This window comes from Lutra lutra, chromosome 9 (assembly GCF_902655055.1).
Source record: "Lutra lutra chromosome 9, mLutLut1.2, whole genome shotgun sequence".
NCBI lineage: Eukaryota > Metazoa > Chordata > Mammalia > Carnivora > Mustelidae > Lutra > Lutra lutra.
In genome coordinates this window covers 130,255,878-130,264,760 of record NC_062286.1, presented here as the reverse complement: position 1 = coordinate 130,264,760, position 8,883 = coordinate 130,255,878, and positions in this window count along the sequence as shown.

Below are 8,883 nucleotides of genomic sequence, written 5' to 3'. Positions count from 1 at the left end.
ACTGCCTGACAGATCATACCGACCAGGACCCAGGAGTGCGTGTGGGCCGGCAGCGGGAGGGAAAGCAGGGCTGCGAGGCACCTTCGGACCTCCACTCTTCCAGTGCCCCGGATTTGCAAGGCAAAAATACAATGACGGTGGGCGCTGGGAACTCCGGCCTTCCCACATCGTCTAGAATGAGGCTTCAGGTCAGGCTACCGAAGGGGTGGCCCCGGAAGGCTGGAAATCTCAGGGGCTGGCTTGCGGGTCACATTGTGATTATCTTCAAAAATTAACCCACCACAGGATCAGAGAAGTCAGTATGGCCACTGGTGAGGGGCTGTCAGAAAGCCTTAAATGCTGTTCGGATCAGAGGATGTTGATAAAGAGGGCTGTTTTGGAGCAAAGCTGTTATATCTCCCGCCAGAAGCGACCTGATCTGGTTTCAACCATCAAGGATCTTGGGGACTTACCAGCACTGCGCAGGTAAACTTCCAGGAGAAGGCAATGGACTTGGGTGTCCAAATGCAACATAACTGCCAAGTTCACCCACCTCCCGAGATGTCGATCTGATTGAGAGGCGGCCTCAGAGAAAGTTTTTGGCTTCATATGTCAGAAACCACCGACTCGGCCCATCAAACCCAGAGATTTAGGATGACATTGGACCCCAAATCTGGAAGAATTTAGCAACCTCACAGTGCCAAATCCAGAGGGAAAATATGCACACAGAGAAACCAGAAAAGCATGGAACGACAGGGAGAGAGAAGGAAAATGAAAACACTCTGTTTCCACTGGCAGAATCAGTCTTTGCCAGGAAAACTGGAATGTTGACTTGGTAAGCACATAATTCAATTTTCTACACACTCAGAAGTAAAGAAAAAGCCAGATGCTGGGAGAAATTGCTGATACAGTTTTTAACATTGGCAAAGGCAATATGGGTATGAATTCAGCCTCATGTGAAATAGTCAACGATCTAGAATGGTAAATGTCACAACGTTTTATATACAGTGTGATCTCAGTGAAAATATCCACCTATCCAGATGTCTGTCTGCATTTCTAACTAGCTCGATTTATAAAAGACAAAAGATAAGATAAATATACAACAAAGTGTTGTTAGTAATGGGTAGGACAATTTTTATCCTTGATCTTTACATTTTTCAGCGTTTTGCAATTTTTCTAAGGTGAAAAATATATTTGAAGTGAATTTTTTTAACCTAACTGATGCCTTCATTATACAAAGGCACATGTACCTAACTCATATCAACGCCCTAAGAGGGTAGAAGATTCTAAATGAGCTACTCTCCTTTCCTATCTTTGCAACACTCCTAGGCCTCACTGATTTGAGAAAACTACTGTTAGAATTTTTTGTTTCTATTTTTTTAAAGATTTTTATTTATTTATTTGACAGACAGAGATCACAAGTAGGCAGAGAGGCAGGCAGAGAGGCAGGCAGAGAGAGAGGAGAAAGCAGGCTCCCTGCCGAGCAGACAGCCCAATGCGGGGCTCCATCCCAGGACCCTGAGATCATGACCTGAGCCGAAGGCAGAGGCTTTAACCCACTGAGTCACCCAGGCACCCCAACTATTTTTTTTTTTTTTTTGAGTCTTACCATTATATGTTTATACCAGGAGAGAAAAGCGGGGAGAGTCTATAGCAAACCAAAGATTCAAGCCGCATCCAAAGGGAGGGGCTGATACTCTGCGCCATCTGGTGGCTTGATTTCAGAATGCAGGCCCAGAGTGGCCAGATCGTTTTCAAGATAAAAAGTCGTGTATAAAATGTCCCAAATTTCAAAAATTGGCAACTAACTCGAAAATTTTAAAAGCAATGTCTGGGCCATACGGAATATGATTGAGGGCCAGTTTTTACAGCATTGAGGCCTCTGCTTTAAGAACTAAGTGTGGGGACACCCGGGTGACTCATTCGGTTAAGCATCTGCCTTCAGCTCAGGTCATGATCTTGGGGTCGTAGGATCGAGCTCGAGTTGGGCTCCTTGCTCAGTGGGGAACCTGCTTCTCCCTCTCTCTTTGTCCATCTCCCTGCTTATTCTCTCCTTTAAATAAATAAATGAAATCTTAAAAAAAAAATCTAAAGTACTGTTTCTTAAATTACCCACTCTAAACAATTTCCAATGGTAAGAGATGCAGAATTTTGTTCACATACATCCCCTCCCCTGCTCCTTCTTCCTTTAACCTCCTTGTTTTTATTTGTTACATTCTTGCTTATTCTACCTGTGGCCTTTATGACTTTATACATTTGCATTCCATCTTTTTTAAAAAAGATTTTATTTTTATTTATTTGTCAGAGAGAGAGCAGAAGAGAGAGCAGAAGCTCCGGGCAGAAGAGGCAGAGGGAGAAGCAGGCTCCCCACAGAGCAAGGAGCCGGATGCGGAACTCGATCCCAGGACCCTGGGATCATGACCTGAGCCAAAGGCAGGCACCCAACCCACTGAGCCACCCAGGCGTCTCCCATCTTAAAAAGTTTTATCAACTTTTTACGACCTCTACAATGTAAGAGGAAGGAAACATCTTTTTTTTTTTTTTAAATCTCTGTGGAGCTATTCCCCTTTACTATATATCTGAAACATTCTACACACTTTACATTCACTTATTTATTCATTCATTCAATAAAAATATTCATTAAATGTCTACTTACATGCCTGGCAAGTTCCTCATAGAACTTCTATTCTAGCAGGGGATATGGTTAACAAATTAACAAGTGAGCGGGAATTCAGATATACAGTATCTCGGAGAGGGCCCAGGGCCAAGGAGGGGCAATAAAGCAGGGATGTGGGAATGTGAAGTCTCAGTGCGTGTGTGAGTGTTTGTGTGCTCATGCGTGTGTGAGTGTGATGTGTTAGCTAGCATAGCCAGGGGTGGCATTCCTAAGGAGATGACTTCAGACTCACAGACATAGGAAAGCAAGGGGGTGGGCCATACAAGGTCCTGCCCTATGTACATTCCCACCAAAAGGTACAAGAAGAGTTAAGGACAGGCAGTCAAGCAGGTCAGATGTGTTGGGGGAACAGTGAAGGCTGGAACTGACCCAGCAAGGGGGAGATTGAGAGAAACTGAGGCCAGAGAGGAAAGGGTGAGCAATCCAGGGAGGGCCAACAAGGTCATGGTATGTGCTCCTCTGAGTAAGGGGGGCAGCCATGAGGTCATCAGTTCAGAAGAATGACGTGGACTGAATTTTAGGTTCTGGAAGGATCCTTGTGGCTGCTCCAAGGAGTCTAGATAAGGCAAGGACTGAACCAGGGAGCTGGTTATAAGGCTAGTACGATCCTATAGGTGAGAGATGGTCATGGTGGTGGTGGGTATCCTGTATCACCATCAATGGTGATGGAGGGATAATGAGAAAGGCTGAGTTTGCAGAGCCTGCAGGATTTGCTGACAGACTGAACATGAGAACAAAAAAGAGTACTCAGGGATGCCTCCAAGGTTTCCATCAGAACCCCCAAGGTTTCCAACGGAACAATTCAACGGACGAGGCTGCCTTTTACCCATCTTCCTAATCTGACTTCATCTGTCATCAGAGATAGGCGGCTAGATGGATGGACAGCAAGATGCTGTTAGGGGCTATCCTTGAGGGGTAGGGTGTGGGTGGTTTGTATTTTTCTCTCAGAATTTTCTATTTTTGAAAGCCACCCCTGTACTGTTATTTTATTTTAGGGCTTTTGGGCACAGCAAGGGTAAACTCAGTGAGTGAGGTAAAAACACTTCCTACCTGACTGGGCTCTGGATTAGCTGACACTGCATAACAAACAATCCCCAAATCTTAAACTAACATTTCTTTTTTGCTTTCGAATGGTTTGAGTTGGCTGGTACAGCCTTGCTTCACGCTGCAGGTTAGGTTCAGGTCTGAAACAGGTTACACATTCTGCAATCCAGCTGGATGGCCTGGAGCAAGAGGGATGTGGGAGGTCCCAGAGGAGAGAAAAGAAAACACCCCTCCAAAGCCTCTTAATGTCTAGGCTGGGCACTGGCACCTTGTGACTTCAGCCCACACATTATTGGCTAGAGCAAGTCACGTGATCAGACTCACGCCACGCCCCCACCCCGTGAGGCAGGGGGCAGGGAGTGAGTATTGCGGAACAATAATGGAACCTGCCAAAGCCTTCACTTTGACCTTATTGTTTGTAATACGTTTTATTGAGTTTCTTTAAACTTTTATTACAAATTTTGATATGGTTATTTTTGAAATTGTTGAAAACACAGAAAAGCATATTAACCAAATTAAAATTGCCTCTTGTTCTACTCCCTAGAGAGATAAACCTTGTTCATATTGTGATGGTTGGCCAAGCAGAGTAGAAAGTTTGTGTACACAGCAGTGGCCGAGGCGTTCAGACGGGGAGTGGACATTTGGCCTTAGATGTGGCACTGGCTTTTGGAAAGTTGAAGAGATGAATGCCCACTTTATAGTTATTTCTGGCGTCCCTAAAACTCTGTGACACTGGTAGTTCTGTAACTGGGCGGGTATCCATCCCTCTCATCAGTGAAGCACACAACACATGTTATTTGCCTTCTATAAAAACTGGGGGCTTACAAAACTCTATCTCTTTAGATACTGACGTTGTATTGATTAACTTAAAAATAAATGTATTTATTATTGCAAGAATAGCAATGTGGCAGAGAGAGCTTTTGGGATCATATCTCAGTAACCACCAATCCAGTCTGTCAAGTCCAGAGAGCTGGGACTACACCACACCCCAAATCTGAAAGAAGTCACTTTGTAGTGCCAAATCCAGTAGGAAATACAGATTGTGGAAGGTATTGACTTTATAGGCAATATTGTTATGTGCTAACCTGTTAGAGATGCTCAACTATCATAATAAAAAAAGACTCATACGAACATGACTTTCTGTGTAATATTTTGGTATGCCACCCTTTATAACATTAAATAAAACAATTCTTAAGAACATTTGATTAAAGTTATTTAACTTTATTTGGAATATGAAGCTTTCAACCTAATAACCTACTCGGGAACTCTTCACGTTCTTGGGAGGATCAATTAAAAGCAAAATGTCAGCTTTTCCACTTCAGAATTTCATGAGGTGGAAAAACTCCAAAACCATGTACCCAACCATCCGTGATCATTCTTCTGTATTCTGGCCGGAACCCAGCATGTGAGGGTCTGGAAACAATTTCAAAGCATGGCTCTGTGAAAATTCTGTGTCTCATGTCGAAATTCCCTCCTCCTCCTAAGCCACTGATGAGAAAGTATTCGTGCTGGAGAGTGAAAATGAACAACGATGGAAACGGAGTCTGGCCCTGGGTCAGAGTGGGATCTGGGGGCAGCCCTGGGGTGGGACAGAAAGCCCTGTCTGCTTCTGAGGAGAACGCTTTGGAGGATCTCCACTCCGTGTGGGCGCACAGACCTTCACAGCTGAGAAAGTGATTTCCCACCTGGTATTTCTATTTCTCCAATAAACCTTTGATGTAGGGCCTTCCGCCATCTCGATTTTATAGCTGAGGAAACTGAGGTTCACAGAGGCAAAATGACTTGCCCAAGATCATAAAACCAGCAAGTAATGGAGGCAGACCTCAAATCGGGGTCTCCTGCTTCACACATTGTGCCCTTTTTGGGCCCTCCCTCTTGACCTGGTCATCTCTTTATGTAACCCATTTGCCCCTCCACCCCTCCCTCCTGCAACTCCTTTCCGATCGGCTTTGTGCCGGGGAAACCTACGATCCTTGATCAAATAATAACCAAGACAGTAAATAAAACCTGTGGTGCACATCAGGGCAGGGTGACCCCCTGAAGATCACCCACCTGTGCAACAAACTGCCTGATTCAGTAGTGATCCCCCCGTCTGTGGGGGTGTGCAAGCAGAGCTGGACACACACATGGCTGACATGTTGTAGGGAAAAGTGTGCGAGTGATAACCAGCATCTAGTCCTCTTCTCAGGGTACCCTGATTTTCCTTTGAGGTGTCACCTCCTCCCCTCTCAGCTGTAGGGTTTAGGGTGATGAGCTCCTCCACTGGGTTGAATAGTGTCCCCTCAAAATTGACATCCACCCAGAACCTGTGAATGTGACTTTATTTGGAAATAAGGTCTTTGCTGATGTAATCAAGTTAAGATGAGGTCATGCAGCATCTGGGCGGGCTCTGGGTCCAGTGACAAGTTCCTTCTAAGAAGAGGGAAATTAAAAGGAGACATAGCAGGAAGGAGGCCTTACGGAGAGGGGGGGAGGCATGGGAGGGACGCAGTGATGACCCCAGGACCGCCAAGAATCGGTCGTGGGCAACCACCAGAAGCTGGAAGAGGCAAGGCAGGATTTTTCCTGAGATCCTTCAGAGAGAATGTGGCCCTGCTGACACTTGATGCAGACCTCCAGCCTCCAGAAATTTCTGTTGTTTTAAGCCACCTGGTGTGTGATACCTTGTAAGTGCCACTCTAGGATAGTAACAGGACCCCATGGCCAGCTCCTGCTTGATTTAAACTAATTTGCATCCCCATCTCCTGGCCCACCAGGACTGGCTCCGATTGGACATTTAACCCAATCAGAACTAATAAAATGCTGGAAGGTGTCAAGCTAGACTTACCTGTAAATTTCTGAGCAGAAATTCCCTTGTAATTTAAGCCTGTTCAGTTTCAGTTTCATTTAGTTATTTATGAGAGAGAGAGGGAGAGCAGGAGCGGGGTGGGGTGGGGAGGGGCAGAGGGAGGTGCAGGGGGAGAGGGAGAAGCAAGCTACCAGCTGAGCAGGGAGCCCACTTCGGGGCTCCATCCCAGGACCCCGGGATCATGACCTGAGCTGAAGGCAGACGCTTAACCCACTGAGCCGCCCAGGCGCCCCTCTCAGTTTCAGTTTCCGTGTGAGAGCTTCCCAGCTACTGGAAGAATGTGGCCCAAGCAGCCCCAACAATCTAGGTTGATTTTTATCTTCTTTTTTTTTTTTTTTTTAACCATCTCTTTTAATGAGCCTAGAAATAAATTCTGGATTCTTCTGGACATTCCCCAACCCTAGTCCTAAAGAGGGCAAATAATTGAGAAGGCAATATCACAACCATATATTCAAGACGTACCTATTAATCCTAGCTCACACCCTGGCCCCAGGAGCAAGGGCTGGGCATGGAAATGTGGGAAGAATTTGCTAGAGGGAAATGTAAGGGATTCTCCTACAGGGAGAGACGAAGATTCAGGTGCCCTGACATTTGCATGTGATGATATTTTGGAGGAAATCTCCCACCCAGCCTTGTAAGCCAAAAAAGATGGTCACCAGAGCTTCTCCATGACTGTCACTGCTGAGCTCCAGGCTTTGGGCATTTCTGGGGGATCCTGGGGGCGGCTCTCGGGCTGTGGCTCACAGCTCCTCTCCAGACCCTGGCTGATTCAATTTCAGGGACTCTCACTTAAATAAACAAATAAACAAACAAACACATAGTAGTTTTGTAAACTATGGTCACAAAACTAAGTTTGGAAGTGAGTATTTATTTAAAGAAAAGAAATCACCATAAATCTGGCATGTTAAAAAAAACCTAGCAAATACGACAAACATCCCCAAATTAGGAAAAACAATGAGTTTTCAATACTGTTGCTATTATCTGCCCAATCCTTCTTGTTTTACTATATTTTTGGTATAGACTTTTTTCTTAGGACAATTTCATAAATTCCTTTTCTCTAGAGATAATAAAAAGATAATAAAATCTTTCCTTGAGGGGTGCCTGGGTGGCTCAGTCTTTGGGTGTCTGCCTTCTGCTCAGGTCATGATCCTGGGGTCAACTCCTAAGTCCGGCTCCCTGCTCCGTGGGCAGCCTGCTTCTCCCTCTCCCACTCCCCCTGCTTGTGTTCCCTCTCTCACTGCGTCTCTCTCTGTCAAATAAATAAATAAAATCTTTAAAAGAAATTCTTTTCTTGGGCATGGTGTCTTGAAACTTGTTTTTTTTATTACTGATGTTATAGAAAAATTTCTTTCAGATTCACAAATTTTTATTTATTTGACAGAGAGAGATCACAAGCAGGCAGAGAGAGAGGTAGAGAGAGAGGGGGAAGCAGACTCCCCACTGAGCAGAGAGCCCAATGCGGGGCTCCATCCCAGGACCCTGAGATCATGACCTGAGCCGAAGGCAGAGGCTTAACCCACTGAGCCACCCAGGCGCCCTGCTTTTATAGTATTTTTATGATTTCTTATTTCTGTAATTGATACTCATTTTCTATAGTCACCAACTTCACCAACAGTAGGTATTTTATAGCATTAAGTCAGATCCTGTCAATCCACTGTTCAAAATCCTCCAGTGGCCTCCCAGTCCATTTAGAAAAAATGGGGGCACCTGGCTGGCTCAGTCAGCAGAGTCTGCGACTCTTGATCTTGGGGTTGTGAGTTTGAGCTCCACATGGAGAGTTCACTTAAAATCAGGAAGAAAGGAAGGGAGGGAGGAGGGGAGGAAGGAAGGAAAGAGGCGTCTGAAATGCTTTCTATGGTCAGGAAAGTCTTCAGGATCCAACCCTTGCTGACCTCTTCCTCCTCGCTCCACCCTCCAGTCACTCCTAGAGGTCCCTCCAATATGAGAAGCTCAGTCTTACCTCAGAGCCTTTGCACATGTGAGGTCATCTGCCTGGGATGCTCGTCCCCCAGATCTTTCTTTCTTAAGATTTATTTATTTATTTTAGAGAGAGATCATGACCCAAGCCAAAACCATGAGTCAGTTGCTTAACTGATTGAGCCATCTATCCCTCCCACCCAAAAATAAATTAATAAAATTTCCTCTTAAAATACATTTAAGTTGAAAAGCAAATCACTTTTTCTTTTTGTAAGATTTTATTTATTTATTTGTTAGAGAGAGAGAGCACCCAAGCCGGGGAAATAGCAGGCAGAGAGAGAAGCAGGCTCCCCACCGGGCAAGGGACCCAACAGGGGACTCGATCCCAAGATGCTGGGATCATGACCTGAGCCAAAGG